Genomic DNA, 15,058 nt, shown 5'->3' with positions numbered 1-15,058 from the left:
CCCTCCTGATAGCGTCATGACACGCAAGCTCTCAAAGCCGTAGCGCGGATTGTGGAGGCCTCGTCCTCCTGACGGCCAATCAGAGGGGTGCAGGGGCTTCAGGACACGCCCCCCTCATTTCCCCATTCCGGATCCTGCCTCGCCCTCGCGTACTTCCGTAAAACTCGGTGACCGCTCGCCCCACCTTCCGCACTAGAACTCCTTTCCGGATTCGCCAACGGCCACGGATTTCTTGGGGAACTACTTCCGGTCTCGGGGCCCGGCACGTGAGTCCCTCCCAAGAGCCGGAGGGAACCCAAGGGCTGATTAATTATGTAAGTGTCCAACCTTGTAAGTGCTGATCCCCTCATGCCATCGTCTCAAGCTGTGAAGCCTGGCAGATTTTACTCGTTAATGACTGTCTAATACAATACCTGCTGCTCTTTCCCATGGGGTTATGAGGGCAACATAAGACCATGCCTTTAGGGAAGCGACTCAGTTATCTAACAGCCTTCTTCCTGGGTGGCCAGTGACATATTTGGTGTTGATTTATGTTTTGGATTTCCCTTATTGTTTATAAGCCAGACAACTTTGCTTTGATTCTCGTGGTTCAGAAATAAGTCAAGCCCAGACTAATTTTCTCTCCATTTATTCCCAAGGCCTAATTAATCTCTGCAGACCATAGCTTTCTGTAGAGGGAGGATAGCAATGCTATTTAAACAGTTTTGAGGTATAAAGGATATTGTTAAGTGTAGTCAGCTATTTTGGGGGAACTTACCTGCTAGAGAAATAAAAGTTCCATCTCAGAGTTTATATTCTAGTAAGGGAAAGAAAGCAATTACATAATACAATATCAGATAATTGTATGTCCTGTAGAATTATAAAAAAAAAAAAAAGAAAAGGAGCAAATTTATTCCTTTAGAATATTTTAGATTCGGTAAAGAGCGCCCCTTGGTGTCATTTAACATGTTCTTCTATTCTCTTGTTGTGGAACTGGGGCCTTCCTAGAAACTGAGGCACTCTGAAGGCCCAGTCGTCAAACCCCCATTCCTGAAATCAAATCAGAAAGATTCCAGACATGCTGCTCAGAGTAATAAGAATGAGTTTATTGAAGGGAAAGGGAAAGGGGATACTCTCAAGGGAAAGAGTGGGTCCTCTCAGGAGAGGGACAGTGTTCCTCTCTTGCACTCCAGTTTTTCCCAGAGAAGTTTCCAGAGAGTCCCATTCAGTCCACTTCTTCAATTTTGACTGACAAGTCCCCACTGTTGTGGCAACTCTAAGTCATGTTTGGCCCCCCAAAAATGGAGATTAGTTCAGGACCTTTGTATAATTAGTGAAGCTGTAGTCCCTTTGCACCAGTTGTTCCAAACCCATTTACTCCCCAAGAGAATTTTTTACTTATAATACTGTCCTAGATTTGAAGGATGCATGCATTTTTCTGCATTCCTTTTTGTCCAAAAAGCCAACCTCTATTTGCCTTGGAGGCTCCTACTTCTAAGGCCCAACAAGTTACCTGGACAGTCCTTCCCCAGAGCTTTAGAGACAGTCCCCATCTGTTTGGACAAGCACTGGCACAAGACCTCATGGACTGGTCATACCCTAAAACAGTGTTACTTAGGTAGGAACATGACTTTCTTTAATGTGGAGCTTCAGAAAAAAATAATTTCTGAGAGCACCGACTCTCAATTTCCTGGACATATAAGAGATATAAAATCTCTTGAGAGAAGGCTCAGTTGTGCCTTCTCCAGGTTATTTACTTGGGCATGACACTGGGAGGTGAAACTCGAAAGCGTGGCACAGAAAGAATTCAACCCAAACTCTCATATCCCCTTCCTCAGACAGTAAAACAACTCAGGGCCTTTCTATGAACAAGGAAGTTTTCATGGAAACTTATGCTGCCAGACCAGATTTATCTGATCATCCTATAAATTATCCCAATCTCATGCTATACACTGTGGTAGTTCCTTGGTGATTAATGGGATTTGGAGATCTGGATATGCAGTAGTGACAGATTTTGAGGTTCTTGAATCAGGGCCACTTTCTGTAGTATTAGCACTTAGCTAACAGAATTAGTTGCCCAAGAGCCTTCTAAAGATAAGAGTGTCATCATTACACACACACACACACACACACACACACACTAAATATGCCTTTCTTATATTTTATGCTCACACAGCTATCTGGAAAGAACAAGGATTGCTTACTATTACAGGCATTCCTATTAAGCGTGCCAAGAAGATTCTTTGCCTCTCAGGTAGCAGTTATCCATGTTACTGGACATCAGAAGGGACAGGACATAAGAGCTAAAGGAAATAAGGCTGCAGATGTTAGAGCCAAGGAAACTGCTTTACAGGGTTCCATAGTTACCCCACTCCTATAGGAAAATTATTTTCTATCCTCTGAATACCCCTTGTACTCAATGGAAGAAGCTCAACAGGCTGTTACTCAAAGATACTAACTAGATCATAGAGGACGGTGGGTTTCTCCCGAGGGCATCCTATTCCCAAGCATTCCAATGAAAGATTTTAAAATCTCTCCACCATCTCTAACATTTGGGAAAAGATAATACTTTTACTCTAATACAAAAAAAAATGTTTTCAGGAAAAAACTTGAAGGGCATAGTCCATCAGATCATCTAAAGCTTGAAATCTGCTAACAGGTTAATCCCTCCAATAAATGTCTCTGTCCTCCTGGACAACAAAGAACAGGTTGTTATCTAGGAGTGGGCTGGCAGTTAGTGGGGAATCAAATTCAAAATACTTAGTAGTTTTGATGGATATATTCACTGGATGGGTGGAGTCCTTTCCTTGCAGATCTGAAAAGGCTATTAAAGTTGTAAAAGTTCTACTTTAGGAGAACATTCCTGGATTTGGTCCCCTCAAAGTCTTCAAAGTGATAATGAACTTGCCTTTTTAAAAAATATTGTTTTAGTTATTGATGGACCTTTATTTATGTGATGCTAAGAATACAACCCAGTGCCTCACATATGCTAGGCAAGCACTCTACCACTCAGCTACAACTCCATCCCTGGACTTGCTTTTAAGGCAGAAACAACACAAAAACTCTCTCAAGCATTAAGAATTACATTTAATCTTCATTGTTCACAGAGACCCCAATCTTCAGGCAAAGTAGAAAAAAAACAATGGGCTTCTTAAGAGACACTTAAGAAAATTGCTTTAGGAGACTAAAATACCATGGGTTAAACTTCTGCCATTGGTTCTAATAAGGCTTAGAAGTACTCCTGGCTGACAGGGACTAACTCCATTTGAGTCCCTATATGGAAGGCCATTTTTTGTCTAATGATTTACTTTTAGATTTCAAGACTACTCAATTAGTATCCCATGTAACTCAGTTGGTCAAGTTTTAACAGATTCTTACAGAAATCTGATAAGAACTTCCTGAGGAAGATCATCAAGGACCCCCTCTCTTCTGTCCAGGGAACTTGTCCTAGTAAAAACTATAGATCCAAATAGGGGCTACATACTCCCAACTGGGAGGGTCCTTACCCAATAATCATGTCAAACACTTTAGCAGTCCATGTAGCAGGATAAGGCCTCTGGATACATCATACCCTCCTTAATGCCTGGAGACCCCTTGTTGAGTCCACCACAAAAGAGGCTCCTACAGAGATCACTATACCTGTAAGCTGATAGAAGATCTCAAATTCCTGTTTAAACAAGTTAAGTGATATGTTTGATTTTACTGGTCTTTTGATTACAATATCAGTGGCTGTACTGCTTGCTATTGGGTTAATAGCAATAGCTCCACAAGACTGGAATCCTACACATGAGATATTTCTAACTTTAACCTATTTAGGCAGAAAACCCTGTTCTGTGTATTATTAGTATATACTTGAGTCTAGTTCTAACAAAGCCTAATTATGACCATATGTGCACAGATATATGTTGCAGGAATCTTTTCTCCTGGACTGTGGTACACACCAGGACTCACAGGATGCCTTTAACTCCAACAGTATAGGTATCTCACTTGCTTGGAACTATGATACTAAGATGAGGATATAAGATAAATTCATACACAATAGTAATAATAAATATGTTTTTGTACTTGGACTCTTCCACCAACTACTCTTGTGTGAAAGGGACCCTTACCTTTATGTGCCTCGGCACAGGGAGGGTTGTCTTTCACTCTGGACATTATGTCAAATATCACCTTGACATGCTGCAATGTTTCCTCTTTATGGCCTCCACTTCCTGCACAGCATCATCCTTATTTATGTTCCTTAGCCATCTTTTACTCTGGTAATCCTATCTTTAAAATACTAATGGGAACATTACTATAAACAAACCACAGATTATTTTATATACTAATGCTACAGACATCCACAATTGTACAATGTGGGTGGAATACATTATCATTTTGTCTAATATAAAAAAACAAAGTACAGCTTCCCCAAATAGAGTTCCAAGATCTTGTGTAAATGTCACTTGAAATTATCAGAAACATCTATTACACTTTAATTTGACTTTCCCTATTTTAAAACAAGGTAATCAGGAAAAGAGCTTGATATGATACCTTGCTTGATGGAGCTGGAACTAACTGGTTTGGATAATTGACCTTGAGAGCTTGGCTGGCAGACTGTGCAGTGCTGGACAAGATGTAACTCAAGCTTTGACAATTAATGCTCAGTGGCTACCCACAATGATCCAGCCTCACAAAAATGCTCTTGATTATGCTAAGCAATTCCTGACATTGTCCAATAAGTCTACTTTTAGCTAACCTAAATACAGATACTAATGTTAAAATGTTGTTTAACTGGACTGTCTGCTCCCTAAAAAATATACTTTAATACAGAAAGAAAATGACAATGACTATTAACTGCTAGAATTGATGTCATTTTTAGGAAGTTATTTGCCATGTATATTCCTTTAACCCACTGGATGACTTTATAGCCACTTCATGTACAATGCTCTGATTTATTTTGTACTAGGTCTATACAGCATTATGAAACCAAAACAACATATATTTTATGTAATTTTCATACTATATCTTTTGTTGTACATTCCTAATTTGCTTTGCCTCACTTTATTGGTACCCATGTAGATGAAACCAAGGTAACTTATTCCTTATCTGAATATGTTATTTGAAATCAAGGATGAGTATGTTGCTGGTTGAGTAGGCAGATGGAGCCCTGTCTTCTTAAGCATTCCTCTAATATCTGTGACCTCACTCTGTATCCTGTGAATAACTTTTCTCTTTTCTATGAAGTAACTGTTCAACATGTATGCTTAGCAAATAAAACTCAATATGACTTAAACTTTCTTAATCAAGTTGCTCCTTTTGCTGGGTATATCAAATACCCTTAAGGTCCTCCCTTGGCTGGTTGATGTCTTTTAACCTTTCTTTTGACCAAGTAGTTGATATTATTTTAACATGGACCCCCAAATCTTTGTGCATACACACACACACACACACACACACACACATATCTTTACAATTCTTAATAGATGTCCTTAATCAAACTACTGTAGTTAAAGATATGTTAACACATAATCAACATCAGTTAAATCAATATAAAAGATGTACTCAAATTATAACTAACAGACTAATTGATGTTATCACAATTAATAACTACATACCAGTCATCATTGGTATGATTTTCTGTTTCTTGCTCCAACTGTACAACGATATTCTTCTGTTTAACACTATAATAATATTTGCTTTAGTATTAATCTCACTCTGTTGCTGTAATATGTTTCTGTATGTTAAGATCAAAAGAATGGCTATATAGATGAACCCGACATAAATATATTTTCCAGTTTCTTCTGAGGACCTCTGTATAGTCTTGACAATACCTCTTAGCCTTGACTTCTCCTTAGGAGGACACTCAGACTCAAGCTTTATAATGCCCCTTTCCAGCTTGAAGTAATCAGAGTGGTCAGTGTTCCAACTCCCAGCAGTAGTCAGGGTGTTCTCTGAGAGTGGGGATTGAGGGAGATGTATAAGGGCTTAGGCAGCCAGGGCAGGATGGCAAGTGAGGAGGTTAGGGGCAGGATCAGAACAAAGGAGCACAGAGAGGGTCTTCTGATGAGGTCAACCTCCTGGTTGTTGAAAGCACTCATGTACACAAGTGGAGGACCAGTCAGACAGATACTTCCATATCTGTGCTCCTAAGTGGGGAATCCAAAAAAAGAAGACTTTTTCAAATAACAGAAGCATAGAAAAACTAAAACAGACATGTGGACAGAAGAGGCACCAATCAATAATAGTGAGGAGAGCACGGATAGACAGGCCAAAACCCCCTCACCAGATTCCCAGCTCTGGGACCCCTTCTCTTCAGAGAAGTCTATCTCTGTCACTTTTGCAATAAATCTGCTGCTTGCTTGCTATCTCTGTTGCTATCTGGTTCTGATAGCTCTTGCTATCTCTGTTGTGTCCTGTTCTCCAATTCTTTGCTGAACAGAGACAAAGAACCCAGCACTCCTAAATGGTAACAGAATAAACATGTGAGCCAGGTACTAGGTGAATGCCTGAAATCCCAGCTACTTGTGAGGCTGAAGCAGGAGGATCACAAGTTCAAGGCCAGTTTGAGCAACTTAGTGAGCTTTTGTCTCAAAATTTAAAAAAAAATAAGTAAAAAAGGCTGAGAGTGTAGCTCAGTATTAGGGTTTCCCTGGGTTGAATCCCTAGTATCACAAAAACAAAACAAAAAGCAACAACAACAATAAAAACCATACATGAGACTGGGAAAAAATTTAAGTGACTGGATATTAGATGATTTTAAGTAATTAAAATTTGTAGATATGTGCTTGGTGTGGGGGCACATATCTGTAATCCCAGCAACTCAGGAGACTGAGGTAGGAATATCCCAAGTTTGAGGCCAGCCTCAGAATTTAGCAAGGCCTTAAGCAAATTTACAAAACCCTCTTTCAAAAACAAAAGGACTGGAGATCTAGTTCAATGGTAAAGTACCCCTGGGTTCAATCCCCAGTACCCCACAAAAGAGGGAATTCATTATGATATATTCATACATGTACATATTATACTTTGACAAATTTCAAGAAAAAGAAGACTTTTTCAAATAACAAAAGCATACCTACTGTTTTATTTTATTTTGTACTAAGTCTTGAACCCAGGGGTGCTTTACCACTAAGCTACAACCCCAGGCCTTTTAATAATTTTAATTTTGAGACATGGTTGCTAAGTTGCTTAGGACCTTGCTAAGTTGCTGAGGTTGGCCTCAAACTTGGGATCTTTTAGCTTCAGCCTCCCAAGTTGCTGGAATTACAGGTGTGTGCCACCGTGCTTGGATGAATTCTACTTTTATTTATAATTATAATGCACAAATTAAAAAATAATAGAGGGGCTGGGGATGTGGCTCAAGTGATAGCACGCTCGCCTGGCATGTGTGCAGCCTGGGTTCGATCCTCAGCACCACATACAAATAAAGATGTTGTGTCCGCTAAAAACTAACTAACTAAATAAGTAAATAAATATTTTAAAAAAATAATAGAAAGGAACTGGGCAAGTAGCACATGCCTATAATCCCAGTGGGCAGGGAAGCTGAGACAGGAGCATTGCAAGTTCAAAACCAGCCTCAGCAACCATGAGGCACTAAGCAATTCAGTGAGACCCTGTCTCTAATTAAATACCAAATAGGGCTGGGGATGTGGCTCAGTGGTCAGGTGCTCCTGAGTTCAATCCCTGGTACCAAATAAATAAATAATAATAATAGAAGGAAGACCACTAGAATAGAGGAAGGGGCTCATGGGAAGGATCAGGGTAGTTACTGGTGATTGAAATGGAGCAAATTATGTTATTTGCATTGATGAACATATCATATACTTATACAATTATGTATAAGTATAATGAGCTAATAATTTTTTTAAAAAAAAGACTCTTCCTTGGCACAGTGGTAAAGACCCATAATCACAGCTAATTGGGAAGCTGAGACAGGAGGATCACAAGTTTGAGGCCAGCCTGGGAAACTTAGTGAAACCCTGTTTCAAATAAGAAGTAGAAGAGCATTGCATAGCATATATATGACCTTGGGTTCAATCCCAATATTGGGGAAAAAACTTAGATATTTATATGGAAGTATTTACAGATGAAATGACATCTGTGATTTCCTTTAAAATAACTGGGGGTCAGGGATATAATAGATGAAACAAAATTGATCGTATGTTGATATTTATTGAACTGAATGATGGGTTCATATGGAGCTTTTCACAATCAAATCTAATTTTTATGAATATTTGAAGTCTTCCATAATAAAATATTTTATCTCTATATCTTTAAAAATGATGTTGTATTTTTTATACCTTTCTTTAATTAACTATTTTTTTGTAGTGCTGAGGATCAAATCCAGTGCCTCACATGCTAGGCAATAAAATAAAGGTCCATCAACAACTAAAAATATAAAAAGAAAACAAATACAGGATGAATTTTTTTTTGTACCAGGGTTTGAACTTAGGGCCACTCAACCACTGAGCCACATTCTCAGCCCTATTTTGTATTTTTATTTAGAGACAGGGGTCTCTCTGAGTTGCTTAGTGCCTCATGGTTGCTGAGGCTGGCTTTGAACTCATGATCCTCTTGCCTCAGCCTTCCCAGCAGCTGGGATTATAGGTGTGCACCATTGTGCCCAGCTACAGGATGAATTTTAACCACAAAACAAGACCTTTATGTGAACATCACATGCATTTTTTTCTAAAATGAAGCAATGTTTTTATTTGTGCTGGGGACTGAATTCAGGGTCTAGCATATGATAGGTAAGCACTCTAACACTGAGCTATACACCAACTTTTTAAAAATTTTATTTTGACACAGGGTCTCCCTAAGTTGCCCAGGCTGGCCTTGAACTTGTAGCCTCCTGCCTCAGCTTCCCAGTAGCTGGGATTACAGGCATGTACAACTACACCTGGCTAAAAGCAAATTTTTTGAAGTTAACATAATTTCATTACTGGGAAATTTTTGATCAATAGAATAAACTTCACAAAATGTTTAATGATTTAAATTTACTGAGAATTTTATTGGGAAATCTCTGATTTAAAGAATACCTTCCTTGACTAGGTAAGGAACTGAGTAATAAGAGGTTAGTAGTATATACAGATGCTAGTTTCTGATATTAAAAAAAAAACAGGATAACAAAGGAGATTAACTGGCCAGTTCATCTTTATTGAGTTAGGAACTAATCAGGAAAACAGAAATTATATTAAATATGAGCCATTATTTAAAAGGTTTTGGAAGGGATGGGGGTATAGTTCAGTGGTTGAGCATTTGCCTGCTGAGAGCAGGAGCCAGAAATATAACAGGCAGACAGGGCAAGGACCTCCATCACAATAATTCCATGTACAAAGTATCCGATAGGCCATACAGCACGATATCAAGCACATGATCAACATCCTGATTGGACACATGGATGCATGATCACAGAGTATCACACTCTAGATGTAGAAACTCCTCTCTCTAAAAGTCATTGCCAATAGTTTTAAAGTTCACCTCCAGCAAATACCTTTTAACGCCTTAGCAACTCTGCAACAACCACTTGGAACCCCTCTCTTAATGGAGCTCCACTTCCTGTCTTTAAAAAATTAATTCTGGGACTGGAGTTGTGGCTCAGCAGTAAAGCAAGCGCTCGCCTAGCACAGGTGAGGCCCTGGGTTTGATACTCAACACCACATTAAAAAAATAAATAAATAAAGGTATTGTGTCCAACTGCAACTAAAAAAGAATCTAAAAAATAAAATTAATTCTGTTGCTTTATTCTCTGTTGTCCATGGTCATCTGGAATCATCCAGATTATCAGGATTATCAGATGGGTGAGTAAAATGGACCAACAGAACCATCACTCTTGTTTTCTGGAGTTCTTTTAGAAAAATCTGCCTCAGTCCAAAAAAAAAAAAAAATATATATATATATATATATATATATATATATATCAGGCATCTGTCAGCCAGCTAAAAGCAGTTAATGTAGCCACCAATCTAAAGATAAAGGTGTAAATCTTTTTTTTTTTTTTAAGAGAGAGTGAGAGAGGAGAGAGAGAATTCTTTTTTTAATATTTATTTTTTAGTTCTCGGTGGACACAACATCTTTGTTGGTATGTGGTGCTGAGGATCGAACCCGGGCCACACGCATGCCAGGCGAGGGCGCTACCGCTTGAGCCACATCCCCAGCCCAAAGGTGTAAATCTTAAGGAGGCTGGATCAATCCCCTTTGTCTCTGACAGAGGACTGTTGGTCAAGCTCTGCTTCAGCTTCTCCCCTTGGAACACAAGCCAGGTTGACCTGACCAGTTCAAACATCCATATCTTCCTTTCACTTTCTGACTGACTTGGCTCAATGTTGCAGGGTGCCCTCACCAAATATATTTTGGATCCTGAGACAAAGTCTTAGTCTGATTCAAGCTCTCTCATTTTTTTTCCCCTGTGGTTCTGGGGATTGTGCATGCAAGGTAAGCACTCTACCAACTGAGCTATATATATTCCCAAGCCCTGGTTCAAGCTCTTTGGGAAAGTGGCAACTCACTAATCTCCAAAACATGAGCCAAGCTTTCTTTACTAAAAATGCCTTTCTCTCATGTTTGCTGTAGATCTCATATAGACCCAGATTTCTTGATATGCTCCTCCAAACCCCAACTGTCTCACTAGGACTCATAGATAAATAAGGCTATTGGGAATTTAAACAAGCTGTTGAGAGTTTAAGAAAGTTGCAGATAGTTTGTGGAAGGTAAATATCAAAAAGTTTGTGAATGTTATTAAATTGGCTATAAATTGTAAAGTCAGTTAAGGTGGTATAAGTTTTTTTTTCTGGGGTCAAGTTTTGTTGTGCTGGTGCAGGCCAGAGTTCTCTATGTCTTGGATCAGTGGGGTTTTCTTGAAGCATTGTCAGGATGATTTCTTCTTTCTATTGGGATTTGGTTGCTTAGGAGGCTGGGTCTTAGGGGGTTGGAGTTCATAGTGGTTTGGGGGTCTTTTGAATGTCTGCTTCATGACAGATTGAACAGATGACTGTTGATTTGGATTGTTGCAGTATGGTTGACTTCCTAGGTGTGTGTGGCTGACTGTATACTGGGAGCTGGGTGTGTTTGTCAGGGAGGTTTGTCTGAGTGTTGATGTGGGGGTTTGTGGAGTGGGGACTTGTATGGACTTGGTACAGTCAGGATGGTTGCCACGCCTGTGTTAAACCTACATGGGCTTTCATTTTACAGACTTTTGCATTGGAACTTAGAGCTCTCAAGTGGACATGTATGGTTCTCAGGTGTGTGCATGTACCTGGTTACATATATTTGGTGTATTGGTTGTATTGTGGTGGCCTAGAATGACAATCGTGTGGCCAGTTATGAGGTGGTCATTTGGGGGACTTTGGAACAGGTGCAGCTTCTGATTCTTTGGGACTTAGTTTGCTTGAGTAGTGGGAGCCTGGCTGATGTAGGAGGTTGTCTTGACACAAGCAGATTGGGATTTTGGGAGGAACTTGTTGATTTGACATATGGAGGGTTGGATTCTAATTTGTGTCAGTGCACTGAGGTTTGACCTAAGAGAATGCTTGAATGATAACTTCCTCCCTATGGAGTGAAGCACAATTCTCCCCGCCAAAAGTCTTTCAACTGATGGTAGGCTTAACATAGGCAGGCCAGGGTTTATCATAATGGACAGGGAATCACAGGACGTGCAAAGCCTTGTCAGTAAAGGTGACTACTCCAATAGGCCACAACCCTTTATCAAGGTCACTCATGGAGGAAAGGGAAGGAATCTAAGGGAATTAAAAGATACAAGGAGAATACTCTGATAGGCCACAACTCTTCACATGAGAAAGGGAAGGAACATCAAGGGATGCCCTCCCTGGTCAGGAAAAATAATAGAATGCCATGTTCTTCTCCTTTTTGTCTTACAGATGGGAAATACTCCCTGTGATGTCGACATACACTTAGAATGTATCTCAAATAGTTGGGCTCAATTTAATCTACAAATTCTAAAAAAGAAATCCCTGATATTTTTCTGCACTCAAGCCTGGCCTGAATATAAGCTGGAGGATAGAAAAATGTCCTCTCAAGGGAAGCATAAACTATAACACATTCTTTTTACAACTGGCTTGTCAGAAATGCCCTGTGTACAAGTTTTATGCCTCTCATGCTCAAAACAGCAGCTTTCCTTGCCTCTTAGTGGCATGCAGGATATTCATCCGGGATGTAGGATGCATGAACAAGTGCCCCAAATTTGAGAACAGAGGAAAAAAGTGTCACTTTTAAATAAAACCACTATTGGACATAAATGGCTGTTTGTTTTTTTTAAATATTTATTTATTTATTTTTAGTTTTCAGCGGACACAACATCTTTGTATGTGGTGCTGAGGATCCAACCCGGGCCACATGCATGCCAGGCAAGCGCGCTACCACTTGAGCCACATCTCCAGCTGTTTTGTATTTTCTTGTACTCTGGGATTCTATTTCAGCAAATTCCTCCCCAAATGCAAAAGAAATGGAGTGATGGAATGGCCTTCTGTAAAGGCCCCAGACCTTTTGAGGAGATGTACATTCTGCTTTTGCGACAACATCACAGGTGCTTAGCTTCAGAAAACTGACATGACAGGCCCTGGAATGTCAGGAAACACCCTAATTCCCATGGGGTTTTCTTTTCTCTCCAGGGTGGGCACCAGGAAGGAAAATGAAAAGATCCTATATCTGGGACTCTAATCTGATCCAAAAGTATGTTCTGGTCTGATAAAGATATTCCATGTGCTCCTTTACTAGCATAATTATGACTGTGTCATTTTTTTCCCCAAAAAACATCTCTTTTTTTGAGCTCATAAGGTCTCTGGTGAATTCACCTTTGGTCCTGCATGCCTAAATTAATATATCTTTTTGTTCCAATTAGTCTTATCTAACTTGTGTTTTTTTAGCCCTCATTTTTCCTGCTCTATTCAGAGAACAATTATTCAAGGGTTAACTTTCAAATACACTGGAAAAAGAGATATCCTTTAAAGAATCCTAAGGAGGGTGATAAACAGTGGTAATAGTGGGAATAAGTCTGCCCCCATTCAGGACAGGTGGCCAGCTGATCCTTGGATTTCAGCATCCACCAGGGCTGACAAACTCTACTCCTAATATCTCCAATTGCACAGGCCCTCTCCATGTCTGAGTCATTGTAATACTTGTATATTGAATTTCATGTCTACATATGTTCTTGTACCTACATTGTTTACATGTTACCAAAAATTGACTTGTAGATAAATGGATACTCATAAATTTTTTAAAAAGTATCCAAGTACCTTTTAGTTTATTGACTTAAATAAATTTTTTTAACAAAAGGATAAATTTAATTGGAAAAGTAAAGATGTCTTTTTAAATATTTTTAATTGTAGATGGATATATACCTTTATTTATTTTTATATGGTGCTGAGGATCAAACCCACTGCTTCACACATGTTAGGCAAATGCTCTGCCACTGAGCCACAACCCCAGTCCAATAAACATATCTTTAAAATTACTAACCTACCTATTTTTCCAGGTGATCAGCCAGTGGTCAGCCAATCAATGGAGTGATGTTTTCTATAAAATGTTTACCAACAAAGTGTAATGTCCATTGCTTTTAAGAATTTTCTTTGGCAGGTAAAAAATGCCTTAAAATGTTAACTAGGCTTGTCTGATATCTTGGTTTCATGGGTAAATTAAATTTAACATAAATGGGACTAATATTTTTAAACATGTTTATTAAAAGATAGTTTAATTTGCAATATTAAGATACATAAATATCAACTGCTAAATAAAATTCTAGAAGATTATAGAAGTCTGATTCAAGGTCTAATAACATAGGTTATTCCATTATAGTTGACACACTAAATAAATGTGATTATAGATACTCATGTATGATAACTAAATATGTTTGTCTGAACTTTGTATAAGTGTTTTGTTAAAGTTTGTAAAAGAAGACCTTAAGTAAGTTTGATAAAGGCAAGGTAACTAACTTTTATATATTGTATCTGACACAAAAGCCCACACTGCCGTTTTAAAACCTGGCTTGTAGCCAGGTGTGGGGCACATGCCTGTAATCCCAGCAGTTTGGGAGGCTGAGACAGGAGGATCACGAGTTCAAAGCCAGCCTCAGCAACAGCAAGGTGCTAAGCAACTCAGTAAAACCCTGTCTCTAAATAACATACAAAATAGGGCTGGGGATGTGGCTCAATGATTGAGTGCCCCTGAGTTCACTCCTTGTTCCCCGTGCCCCTCCCCCCCATGAGGGGTGGGGGAACAACCTGGCTTGTCTGGTTTCTTTTGGGTACATAGTGTCTTATTACATAAATGGGGTACACTTATACATCAGATAAGTTTATTTTTGATCATCAATGCTGTCTCCCTTGTTAATTTCTTTGGCATTTTTCTTGTAAAACTTTTTAACTGTTGCCTAACAATGTTTTGCAGAAGTACTATTCCTAACAAAATAACCTGAGTTAAGACAATAAGCCATCACCTACAAGAGGGAGAGAACATAATGCTGACTTCCAGTAATGATACTGACCCGAATTAAACAAAAGGGGTAACTGTCAAGTTGTGGACATTAAAGCTAAAACCATTAAAGTTAAAACTTAAAGTTAAAACTTAAAGCTAAAAACATTAAAGTTAAAACTCCTACTTTAAGACTGCTGAAACTAGCCTGCTATGTATTTAAAGCCAAAACTTGGAGACAAAAGTTAAGGAAGTAAAAGGTAAGAAAAAGAAAACAGCCAATATTCTGGTACTTGCCTTCTAAAGTCAGCCAGAACCCTGGAAATGATGGACTCATAAGGGCCCTACAATTCTGGTGAGTCATCCAAACTTCTGATCAGGGGGATCATGAGAGCCCTAGAGGTCAGGAAGCCAACCAGTGCATATTCTGCTAAAAAGAAGATTATTGGAGAGGGAAATGTCTCTGATGCTTCCAAGGGAAGCCACGTGTGGTCAGCATGACCCTGACTGATCCTGATAGATGGCATGGCTGGTAGAAGAAAAGCTAAAGGATCGAAGAGCTTCTCCCAAGTTCCTAAGAGTGACCTGCTGGCAAATCTCAGCTGACTTTAACAGTAGATAGAAACAAGGTCAATTTTTAACCAACTTACTCTTGAACACCTGGCTGGAAAGAACA

At 39.2% G+C, this 15,058-nt stretch overlaps 1 long non-coding RNA gene across 1 annotated transcript; it reads left to right on the top strand.

The window, feature by feature from the left end:
* Positions 1-3: 3 nt before the first annotated feature.
* Positions 4-12,212, top strand: LOC144365596 (uncharacterized). The gene is made up of 2 exons (XR_013424219.1): positions 4-314; positions 11,835-12,212. It is a non-coding gene; the product is annotated as an uncharacterized LOC144365596 (long non-coding RNA).
* Positions 12,213-15,058: the final 2,846 nt, after the last annotated feature.

Source organism: Ictidomys tridecemlineatus, chromosome 7 (assembly GCF_052094955.1).
Source record: "Ictidomys tridecemlineatus isolate mIctTri1 chromosome 7, mIctTri1.hap1, whole genome shotgun sequence".
Classification (NCBI taxonomy): domain Eukaryota; kingdom Metazoa; phylum Chordata; class Mammalia; order Rodentia; family Sciuridae; genus Ictidomys; species Ictidomys tridecemlineatus.
The sequence above is the reverse complement of the archived record's forward strand: the minus strand, read 5'-3'. Positions and strand labels throughout refer to the sequence as shown.